At 44.9% G+C, this 12692-nt stretch overlaps 1 pseudogene; it reads right to left on the minus strand.

Moving 5' to 3' along the window:
• Positions 1–2014: 2014 nt before the first annotated feature.
• Positions 2015–2221, minus strand: LOC142268812 (U2 spliceosomal RNA; annotated as a pseudogene).
• Between the last annotated feature and the right edge of the window lie 10471 nt (positions 2222–12692).

The following is a 12692-nucleotide window of genomic DNA, read 5'->3' on the forward strand; positions in this document are numbered from 1 at the left end:
CTACATAAGTGGAAATACCTATGGAGGACCGGATGTGTAAGCGCATACCTTATACAAACCTATAGAGTGCTGATGGGTGAGAGTGTGATGTTAGATATAAGACATCCTATAGTGAATAGTGAGCCGTAATCAAGTGCAACAGGGATATTTCACGTGACTATGGGAACCTGGAAGGTAAAGAAAGGGGAGAAAAAACTGTTAGACAAGGTAATCAGACAAACATGACAAATAAAAAACAAGGAAGAATGGAACTCCATACATACTGGAACCATATATAGTGTGAACACGAAAAAGAACCGGGCGTTAGAAAAAATGTGCACGGCCCAATGAATCAAGTCGGTTCTTCATATTCATGGTTTAAGCCCTTGGGTTCCAACGTGCCCAGAGTATATATCCAGAAAGATTCCCTTTCTTTGAGCTTCCTAATTCTATCGCCTCCTCTGCGTATGGCTGGGACATGTTCGATGACTTGGAATCTTAATTGGGCCACTGTGCGATTATGCGTCACAAAATGGTGTGGGACTGGTAATAGAATCTGCTTACAACGTATTGTTGACTTGTGCTTAGCACAAAGAAAGGGAATCTTTCTGGATATGTACTCTGGACACATTAGAACCCAAGGGCTTAAACCGTGAATATGAAGTACAGACTTGATTCATTGGGCCGTGCACCATGTCACCATGTGTGCAATTGCATTGTCCAATGGCTCACAATGGTTATGCGTTTTCATTGGATGGATAATCGAAGCCATGTTTTTTTCCTTTCTCTTGGGTTTGTTGTGTGAGTAGACTATAGGATTAAGTTAGTTACCGCAGGCAGTGGATTTAGCTTCCTGTCTTTGGTCCAGTGGTAGATTGATTGTTTGGTCTATGAGCTGTTATGGGTTTTAATCCAGGTGAATGCCCATGGGCTGCTTATAACTGTGTGAAATATGTAGTTTTACTGGGCTGGGATGAGAGAATCCATCGAAGCATGGTGTAGGGATTGTGGTTCCTGTGTGCTAAGAAGAAAGGCTGGCACCAGCCAGAAAGCCCCATTACAGCCAATAATCAACCGCTAGCCGCTGGAACTCGTTGCTCTAGATCATGTCAAACTCACACCAAGCAGGAATAGATACATTAGCCCACCATCCCACCCAAAGAGCAACTTCTGCTGCGCAGCTGGCTTTCTAGGCAGCAGCGCTATCGTGATGTCAGCGGGGGACATTGTGACAAGCCAGTGTTCCGTCACTTCATGTTGTGCACTGTTCAAACGGAAAATACATCAACAGGCAGACTACAGAAAAGCTTACTAACAAAGGTTAGAGAGGGGCTTTCTCAGAGGGCTTTTTACAGTTTGTCTATTCCCAATTAGCCGTTTAAGTATGCTTAATGAAAGTACTAATTCTTTCATAGGCCGCCCATTCTTAGTATTTGACGTTCCTTATATTGCGGTATCAGGCTTCGCAGCAGGTTGCAAAACATTCATCACCCATGACTGTCCCCAATTGGGCTCAGAAGCTAAATGTCTATCATGACCTCTCTTTTTGAAAGTCCAAGAGCAAGCAAACTCTTCCTCCAGGAGAGGGAGCCAACAGATCACTAAAGACATCATCATTGCTCAAAGAAAACACCGAAAAACAATGGAAGCTTTAATTGGAGTGGAATCTGATAGACAGCACCTGATGCCAAGTCTGCATCTTCTAACACCTGCAGTCACTGCAGCAGCTGAATCCAATGTGTCCAAAAGGGATCTATTCTATTCAATTGCAAATGATCTAGATAAGACTGAGAATAAGATACTGCACGGGACATAGCAGAGTTGGTCAAGTTGAGTGGAGATGAGTTTGCTATTTGGCACAGCTTTTGCATCAATAAAGCAAGTAAAAGGTGTGAAAGATAAAAAAAAGGGTGAAAGTGTGAAAAGTGAATTGGCCAAATTGAGGTGCATATAAAGTTTTTGCTTTCTTTCAATTCACTAATGGGGCTCATTTGAATCAGGTGAATTGAGTTCTGCTTTTGGAAACTGGGTTAAGAAGGGGTGCACCGGTCCTGGAGGTACTGCAATACCAGGTCAATGCGTGGAGTGGACAGAGCAAGATTTTTTCCATCTCCTTGTTCTAAAAATCCATTTAATATATGGTCCCCAGAGAGGGGACGTATCAGATATTAAACTGATAAGAACAGATTTAATTTTTCTTTTTTTCTGTTTATCAGTAGGACTTCAAAATAACAAAGGTGATCGCCTCCCGTTGCCTGGGAACCGTCCAGGCACAAGAGGGCTATGTGTCACCAGAAGGCGCACACACTTCCTCAAGGCCGGCAGACGTGCAATCCCAGGCACCTTCCAGTACCGACCAAGGTAGCGTCCTCCGAAACTACACTTGATCTTAGCCAAAAGGCCGAGAAGCTATAACCCGAATTGGTTACGGCCTTGAGTGGCACCCTGGCCTATACCGGACACATCTTAGGGAGAGGGAGACAAACCCACGCCTACAGAAGACATTTTGTCACCCAAGCCAACCCTTGAAAAGGCTGTTTTGCAGAGCAAAAACAAGAAGAATGATGCTTTTTGCAGCCGCCGCCCACTGCAATTAATCTGAATAACTCCTCCTCCTCCAAGCACCTCCCCTCCCCCTTGCAGTCTTTCCAATTCATGATACAAAAAGACGGACGGACAGGACAGGACAGGACAGGCTGCCTGACTTTCCGTCACTGCCACCCTTTGCCATCCTTGCCCGTAGAAAGCCCTTTCATCATCCCCAAACCCTAATCTTTTCCCTTCCCTTCCCAGCTGCGTCTCACTCCCTTTCATTAGGAAGTGAGCGCAGCCTTTTCTCCGTTCTGCACATGCGCGACGTTAAACACAAATGCGCAGGCGTGCGTTCCATTAGCCTCACTGCATTCCACTCCCATACAGGAAGTGGGCGCAGCTATTACTACGGTCGCACATAAAAGAACCCACGGCCACCACTGCACACAGCTGACTCCACCACAGGACACCCACTTCTACACCAACGCAGGTAAGACAGGATCGGCACCTCTATGCTCCCGTTACAATCAGGCTCAGTCACCATGTGATAACGCTCTCAACTCTTTAGTTGCAGGCTCCCCTTGCTTCACCTCCACTGGCTGTGCTGCCATTTCCTCTCCCACCTGGAAGGTATACTTTATTCCACTATTTTCCTGTTTCTCTCTTCCCCCTTTTCCCATAACCTACTTTTATCTGCATTTGTGGGGTATCTATATGCTATTTACATCATAGTTTTATTCATTAATATGGAAGGGAAGAGTGCCCATGAGAGTGTTGAACTGCGGAGAGCAAGAGATTAAGCTGCTCCGATTTGCCACCATTGATAAGCTGTTCTCAGTAGATACACATGCTATCCAAACAGCAGCATCCACCATTGCTTCAGCCCACCCATTCAGTGACAGCTCACCAAGTCAGCCAGAGGAGTGGTGTAAGGAATTACACGTAGGCACTGACTCCACACCTTCACATCACAAGAAGGGGGTCTACAGGCTAGTGCAAGAATACGAGCAAGTCTTCAGCAAACATCCGCTAGACTTTTGAAGAATAAAAGGGGTCAAACACTACATCCCCACAAGTGCACACCCACCCATCAAAGAGAGATATAAGCCAAAACTACCTGCACATTACCAGTGTACCAAGGACATGTTGAGCAACATGAAGGAGGCTGGGGTTATCCGTGACAGTTGTAGCCTCTGGGCAGCTCCGTTGGTCCTGTTAAAGAAGAAGGACAGCACCACTCCCCTGTATTGAGGAATAGCTAGCTGCATTGAGAACTGCAAATTATTTTTCTACCCTTGATCTCACTAGTCGCTATTGGCAAGTGTCCGTTGCTGAGGCAGACCGGGAGAAGACCGCCTTTGCCACCCCGATGGGTCTCTGCGAGTTCAAAAGCATGCCCTTCGAGCTGTGCAATTTGCCAGGAACCTTCCAGAGGCTGATGGAATGCTGCTTGGGACACCGAAACTTTGAAACGGTACTGCTATACCTTTATGATGTTATTGTTTATTCTAAAGCAAACAAGATTTTAGGGTGTATAAAAAGGGAGATTAGATCCGGTGATCCCAACGTATTGTTAACCCTCTATAAATCACTTGTAAGGCCACATCTGGAATATGGGGTAAAGTCCTGAGCAGGTTGATAACCATTGGTTTGAGCATGGTAGGGTGTAGTGCGCATCTTCCTGCATCGGTAAAAGCTGCAGAAGTCCTTGAAGATTTCCGCTTCAAAGGCAGTGCCTTGATCTGTGAGGACTCTCTCTGAGTAGCCATGAGGTCTGCATAAGTGTGCTTGGAAGACCTTCGCTGCAGTATGGGCCATTAGATCTTTGACTTGTACCACAACCATAAATCTCGAGTAGTTGTCTACCATCGTAAGTGCATACGTGAGCTCGCCTCGATATTCTGCAACAAAACTCCCTTTTTCGATTTCAGTTTCAGCAAACACTCCTCTTCCTGTAGAAAATATTTATCATTACCTAAGACAGTCATTCTAATGCATGACAATATTAAGGCAATTTAGTTAAAACTTGTTTTAACTCACCTTTAAGGGGATTGATGTATTTCATGGTCAATCCAGGTTTGTCAGTGATGGCACTGACATAATGTATGGCGTCTTTTTCGGGCGTTATCCTTTGCCTTTTCATTGTGAAAATCCAGTTGCCTATATCAAAGCAAATTCTACTACTTGTAAAGTATGCAGAAAATGAAATGTAGAACATATAACATCAACTGCTTAGGAACGCATCATAGGTTAGTACTTAAAAGGATATTGTCATGTTCTAGTCATAATGCAAGCTGGACATTTTTCATGTTACCCTGTAATCGCCGGCCTGTTCTAATGCTCACAAGCCAAGATATAGGCTCAGCTGCTAAGGCTTCCCTCTGCCTTCTGAATGAAACTTGAATATGTCTGGCTCACTGTGTATATAGCAGGTGCTCAGAAAAAATAAGAGTCAATTCAATAGAAATAGCTCTGGCACACTATAGTGATCAATAACGTAAGAAAAGAACTCTTGGAATGCTGAAAATTCTTTATTTGTGCAAAAGGATAATTCATCCAACGTTTCGACCTTGTTTTTAGGTCTTTATCAAGGATAAAGTTATCTAAGATCATAAAGGGTTACAAAACCATATAAACACGTAATTAGTACATAGTACAACATAACAGTACAATATATTGCTACTTGAGAGTACAATGGGTCAAATAACCATGATGCACATACAAAAAATTTTTCCAAAGCCATAGTGAAAACATTTGTACTGAGGAAAGAAAATTTCCACATGACCTATCTGGAGAAACATTCTGGATCAAACAACCAAAAATAGTCAAGCAGGTAAATACACACCTATATGGATAACAGGATGATATGTGTTCAATTGTATAGCGTCATTGCCATTAAGGTACAAATGGAAAACTTGCAATCCTATATAGTGAAGGAAATGAACACATATCATATCAAAGAACACAGGAACATGGGTGTGAGAAAAACCTCAATGTTTATACTTTGTTCTTTATAATGGTGTGAACATGTATATGTCTCAGTACCTTATGCACTTGAGAATTCTAGTGAGTAGATGATGAAAGCCTATTTCAGAACTGGAATCGGTAAATAATTGTAGGTGGAATCTAAATGAAAAGATGGTACAAGTGTTATCATGACACGTGGGCTATAACACAATGGACCGTGTGACAAAGAAGAAAGGAGAGAAAGAAGAGGAAGAAAATGCAACTACCTGTAACATTACGTGATAGTCACTGGTAAGTATCACTTGACAATTCAAGTGAAAAAGGATTCCTTTATTAAAGGGTTCTCAGTCGCCTCAGGATCATGAAATACTAGGGTAAATGATATGAGAATGGGTAAGAAGCACCACTAAAGGAAATATGAGATGCAGGACATATATCTATAAACCCCTGAACTACATGATAGAAATAAAAAGAAGAAAAAAGAAAAAAAAGAAGAAAGAAGAAGAACACATAGAATGCGGAAAGAGAATGGGTACAACTACCTGAGTTACTGCAGGGAGGCCCCTGGTTGGTATTGTGAGGGTTAGTGGAATTCCTTCACTGAAGGGTTCTCAGTTGCCTCAGGTTCGTGAAAAATGCTATAGACAAATAATGCCCGGAGAAAAGGGGTTCATATACAGCGAATAATGGTAATACAAGGTACATGTGTCACATGTAATAGTATATATATATATATTGTACTAAGCTCTACACCAGAAATAGAAAGTAGTCCCTCTGCCTTCTGTCTAGGTGCCCTGAGTTATGTCCTGTAAACTGTCACAGCGACCCAGACACACATGTGTAGTAGGGGAATATCCCTGCTGAGATGCCAGTGCTAGAGCACACGTTTGCTGTGGAGTTGAACGCTATGTGAGCAGTTCTTACCTTCAATGAGCAGAAGTCTCTTTTTTCAGATTTCAATATCTCTGTGGGTATCTGGCAGAAATATGGAATACTCTTTACTGCTAAGACCCTGTACACCACTCCCACTAAAGGGGGCTTTACACGCTGCGACATCGCTAATGCGGAGTCGTTGGGGTCACGGAATTTGTGACGCACATCCGGCCGCATTAGCGATGTTGCTGCGTGTGACACCGATGAGCGATTTTGCATCGTTGCAAAAACGTGCAAAATCGCTCATCGGTGACATGGGTCTCCATTCTCGATTATCGTTACTGCAGCAGTAACGATGTAGTTCGTCGCTCCTGCGGCAGCACACATTGCTCCGTGTGACACCGCAGAAACGAGGAACCTCTCCTTACCTGCCTCAAAGCCGCTATGAGGAAGGAAGGAGGTGGGCGGGATGTTCCGGCCACTCATCTCCGCCCCTCCACTGCTATTGGGCGGTCGCTCAGTGACGTTGCTGTGACGCCGCACGAACCGCCCCCTTAGAAAGGAGGCGGTTCGCCGGTCACAGCGACGTCGCCGGGCAGGTAAGTATGTGTGACTGGTTCTGTTCGGTGTTGTGCAGCATGGGCAGCAATTTGCCCGTGTCGCGCAACAGATGGGGGCGGGTACCCACACTAGCGATATCAGGACCGATATCGCAGTGTGTAAAGTAGCCTTTAGTCACATGACCAAGACTGTATCTGTGTCCCTACAACACACTTGAGACAAATGTGTGTGTGAGCCTGCATTGTGGGGTATATATAATATATTATAGAGCTGGGAAGGATCATTCTAAGCAGTGAGCTGTTCCAGTATTTGTAGGAAAATACCCAGTAGAAGCCTCAAACACAGCACCAATACCTCCCATCAGTATCCCACCACAGTGCCATGTAACCCATGCCCTACACTCCCATCTACACCAATACTATACAGGCACAAACTAGTATATCTGACTAAAAACCCCCAAAATATGAAGAACGGCCTATAGTTGAGTGTGGATATAAAATCTATGTGAGCAGAGCTAGAATAGAAATCACTGATCGCATTGAAGTCATTCTGACCATAAATCACCATGATATCAAGGTGAGGAGTTGTGTGTTACTGCTGGGAGGAAAGGGTTAACAGTGGAATATTAAGGTGCATTTCTGTGTGCAGTGTTACTAGTCAATGTACAAATTGTCTCTCCAGTAAAGGAGACAAACTCTAGCACAGCGCCACCTATTGGAAGTAGCGATCCTAAAAGTCACAAGTGGATTTTCAACAATCCATTGCAATATGACTCAGGATATATAAGCCAGATCAGAATCCCAATTTGCAGACACGGTGTTTCGGGGTGCTTGCCCCTCGTCAGTGCAAAGTATGGGGGTGTCAATGTAGTCATTGTAACAATTCAGTATGAGCTGCTCTTGGTGCCGGGGGAGGGAGATGCTCTCCTGAGCAAGATAGATGGGGAATGAACATGATATCTATATAGTGTAAGGCAGGGGGTCTCAAACTCGGCTGGGTGTATGGGCCGCACAGAGGAAAAAAATAATGTGGGGGGCTGCATTCTTTGCAGGACAAAGTGACATTTTTATTGGTACCATATATATATTTTTTTTTCACACACCTTTGGATGACTGATTTTCAACATTTTTCACTTGTTTATTATAACAAATGTGCACATTCTTTGGTTAAATCTAAAAAAAAAAAATTGATGTTAAAAAAAAGTTATGCCTTATTTTGTTTTTTTTACAGTTTATCCCTTTCTTTTAACTAATAGTGTTACAATTATGACGCTAGCGTTTTGTGAAGGGAATGCTTTGCCTACTTCCGTGACTATGGCCTTCCAGAACTGCTGCATTTTGGCTGACCTCTCCGCCTCGGGAATAAGAGACATAAAGTTCTCCTTGTAGCGTGGGTCTAACAGTGTTACCAACCAGTAATGATTGTCGGCCAAGATGTTCTTAACGCGAGGGTCACGAGACAGGCAGCTTACCATAAAGTCATCCATGTGCGCCAGACTCTTAACAGCCATCACTTCAATATCCAGACCAACACGATGACTGAACATGCTGTCCTCCTCCTTCTCCTCCTCCTCCTCCTCATCTACCCTGTCCTCTGGCCAGCCACGCTGAACTGAGCATATGACTGGTATGCATGTCATATCCTCAATTTGGTCGGAGAGTTGCTCCATGTCTTCATCTTCCTCCTCGTCATAGTCCTCCACTGCACGTTGTGATGAGACGAGGCTGGGCTGTGTGTTATCACCCACACCCACTACTGTTTCTTGCTCCAACTCATCGTGTTCCGCCTGCAATGCATCATGTTTGGTTTTGAGCAGAGACCGTTTTAGAAGGCAGAGAAGCGGTATGGTGACGCTAATAATGGCGTCATCGCCGCTCACCATCTTGGTGGAGTCCTCAAAGTTTTGGAGGATGGTACATAGGTCGGACATCCATCTCCACTCCTCAGGTGTTATGTGTGGAGTTTGACCCATTTCCCGATGGCTTAGGTGATGCAGGTACTCAACAACTGCCCTCTTCTGCTCACATATCCTGATCAACATGTGCAGAGTTGAATTCCAATGCGTGGGGACATCACACACCAGTCTGTGAGCCGGAAGATGCAAATGACGCTGAAAGCCGGCAAGGCCGGCTGAAGCAGTAGGTGACTTTCGAAAATGTGCAGACAGGCGGCGAACTTTTACCAGCAGATCAGACAGCTCTGGGTATGAGTTTAGAAACCGCTGAACCACGAGGTTGAGCACATGGGCCACGCATGGAACATGTGTCAGCTGGCCTCGCCTCAAAGCCGCCACCAGGTTCCGGCCATTGTCACACACAACCTTTCCTGGCTTTAGGTTCAGAGGTGTGAGCCAGTGATCTGCATGCTGTTTTAGAGCTGTCCACACCTCTTCTGCATTGTGGGGTTTGTCACCTATGCAGATTAGCTGCAGCACAGCCTGTTGCCGCTTCGCCGAGGCAGTGCTGCAGTGCTTCCAGCTTGGGACTGGTGTGGAGGGTAAAGTGGATGAGGATGCGCAGGAGGAGGAGGAGGCTGAAGAGCATGACATTCCGGAGCTGTAGAGTGTGGGTGAAACCCTGACTGAGGTAGGGCCTGCAAACCTTGGTGTGGGAAGGACTTGTTCCGTTCCTCGCTCAAACTGGGTCCCAGCTGGGCTGGGCTGGGTCCCTACCCGGCTGGGTAGGGCGTTGTGGGGGGTTTGTCTATCTCCGTTTGAGGTGAGTTTGTTTAAGTTAGCCTTTTCTTTGGCGTTTTTTGGAGCCCTGCGGGTTGGGGAGTTGGTATCGCCCAGTAAGGCGTTCCCCGGGGGCTTGGATTGGGGTGACATTATGTCAGTGGAAAACGGAGTTGAATTTTGGATTAGGAAATCGAAAACTGATCAGAGAGGTGTGGGTAGACTAGTCCGTTTGGGGATGGTTGTGGCATCTGATATGTGCCCGTTCAAGTGTCTCGGGAATTTTCAACAGATCCGTCCGAAGGTGGATGGCCCCTTATTACATATATCTTTTTATCGAGATACCAATTTGTGAGTGTTTTTAGGGCATGTTTGAAGTCGTTGGGGTTAGATCCGAAGTCTTTCGGATTGGGGCAGCGACGGAGGCCTCTATATGCGGCCTACCGGAGGAGACAGTTAAGCAGATTGGTAGGTGGAAGTCGCAGCGCTTTAAGTCATATGTACGTCCCCAGGTGGTTGTTGGCAATTGAGGGGAAAAGGGGGGGGGTATTAGGGTATTAGGGTAGCAATGGGGGGGGTGAGAGTGTGTGTTTTTTGTCAATTTGGTTTGGTGAGGCAATAAAATGGTGTCGTCTGTACATTTTGTATTGCAGAAGCACCCCCCCTTCCTTCCCTGGTCTGGATCCTTGGCCACTCTTATGTGTATTGGGGAGCCCGACGAGCGGACGCGAGATGGAACTGGAGACAGCTAGGTTTTGAGAAGGACCTGGCTCTCGTGCGATGGCTCGGTGTTCGGGGGTTAGGGTGCAGGAGGTGCATAGATACGGAAAAATTAGGGACAAAGCCCGGGAATATTTATAAACAGTGAAGGTACGTTATTCCCATTTATAAAATTTTTATTCAAGATATAAAAAACACACCATTAATGGAAAAAATAGACCAAAAGGTCACAGTGAAATAAATACAGTGAACACATACAAAATATAATTCCAAATTCTGTGGGACCAGAGGGCTCAAGACTTAACTTGGAAATAGAAATATATTCAGGCAGCGCCACAAATAGAAGATTTTGGATGCTTGCTGTCCATGAACGTCCAAATGAATATAAGTCAGCACTCTCCAGGTGTCCCCTTGTTTCTTGTTAAATCAAGGAATGGCAACTGTTTCCTTCAGTATAGTAGAAGTAAGCCATTAAATTCAAGATTTACATCAATCTCCACCTCAACGCGTTTCCCCACATAATAAATATGTGGTTCATCAGGAGGCTACAAAACAGATAAGTTCTATCAGCAACGAATTGGAAAAAGTATTCACCTAGATTGCATACTCATACATTGCATCAAAAATAGGCATGTAAAATAACAGAACAACACAGTAATATAATAGTACCTGCCCAGGGAGAAAAGGTATTAGATGTGCAGATCCATGGCGTCCATCACACAGGATCAACGGCTAGTCAGGCAATGCTGAAAGGAATGTACTGCCATAGTCCAGAGAGGCGTCATGGAACTGCACAAAACTGGGAGATTTAAATAGCCCACGGTCTTCCAATCAGCTGTAGGCGGTCAAGGCAATCATACTGATGCCGATATCGCCACATGTGCGCATGCCTGATAGGATTGCGCACACTTGAGAAAAACCAGGGAGACTGATATATTGGAGGCGCCTCCGTCCACATCATGACTGCGCCTGCCCAGAGTCTCATTGGCAGCGTGCATGTGCCGACGGAGGCCCTCATGTGCCAAAAAGTAGATGGATATAAACACAAGGACTGCGCATGTCCGAGGATCATGAAAATCGTGACGCCCACAAGAGCGCCGCCGTCCAGATCACCACTACGCCTTCGCCAATCAACAGGCAGCGCGCACATGTGGACGGAGGCCTCAGGATGCCAAACTTAAGGGAAGGTAAATAGAAGCACAGCGCATGCGCAAAAACCAACGGAGCCTGCATATAGATAGTAGAATAGTGCAGAAAACCGTATATTATATGCGCAGGTATAAATTAATAAATACTAAGTGCCTCTTCCATGAATATAATATTGACTTTTAACCTCCATTAAAAAATATCCTTATGCATATTCATAACGATGATAGGGATTAGGGGGTCCCTTATTTGAGGAGGATATAAATAAGATAGATACCGAAAGGGGCGCCACGATAGACATGACCCTCATCTATAGCAACATATGCCACAGAGGCGTATATAATCATACAAGAGCGCCATATCAGATCAAATCCCTAGTAGGCACATAGATTACATAGACATAAAAATGGAACTTGATGAACGAACTGATAACATCATGCTGCATCAAATACTGTCAAAGGTATTCAACAGAAATACAATCGTTCCCAGTCAGACACATCCCCCAATAAATGAGGGTACATCTGTAACCAGGCTCCCATAGCAAGGATTTACAATGCATAGATATTTACCAACAATATGGTCCATTCCAAAAGGAAAGGAAGTTTGTAAAGTAGAGCAAAACAGGTTTAAACTATACAAATTTTAACACCGCTTCAAAGCTAAGTGGGAAGGAAGCAGCCAAAGGAAAGCTGTTCATTCAGCCCCCTTGGGGTTAGAGATCCCATTTTGAATATCCAGGCGGATTCCTTCTGCAATAATGTCCTATCAAAGTCCCCTCCCCTAAGGTTGGGTTTCACCACCTCCAAAATGGAAAATCGGATTTGGGCTACATCTCCCCCATGTATCATATTGATGTGACGGGAAATTGAGGTATCCCTTTCATTCCTAATATCCGAGAGATGTTCACCCACCCGCCTCCGGAGTTCTCTAAGGGTCTTACCTATATAGTCAAGGGGACAAGTACAGGTAGCCCTATAGACAACTCCGGAGGTTTTACAATTGCCAAAATCACGCAGAGGGAAAATCTTCCCTGTAGCTGCACTAATCACCCTTTTACACTGTTCCATAGATCCACAGTATTTACAATTCCCACAACGAAACATCCCACAGATGCGTCTATCTAACCAAGTCCCCTGAGGTTTAGGTCCCTGGTACATGCTATGTACTAGCTTGTCGCCTATGGTACGACCCCGCCTGTAAGTAATACTTGGAAGCTTATTGATATATTTCACCAGATCAG

Source organism: Anomaloglossus baeobatrachus, unplaced genomic scaffold (assembly GCF_048569485.1).
Source record: "Anomaloglossus baeobatrachus isolate aAnoBae1 unplaced genomic scaffold, aAnoBae1.hap1 Scaffold_3108, whole genome shotgun sequence".
In the NCBI taxonomy this organism is placed as follows: domain Eukaryota; kingdom Metazoa; phylum Chordata; class Amphibia; order Anura; family Aromobatidae; genus Anomaloglossus; species Anomaloglossus baeobatrachus.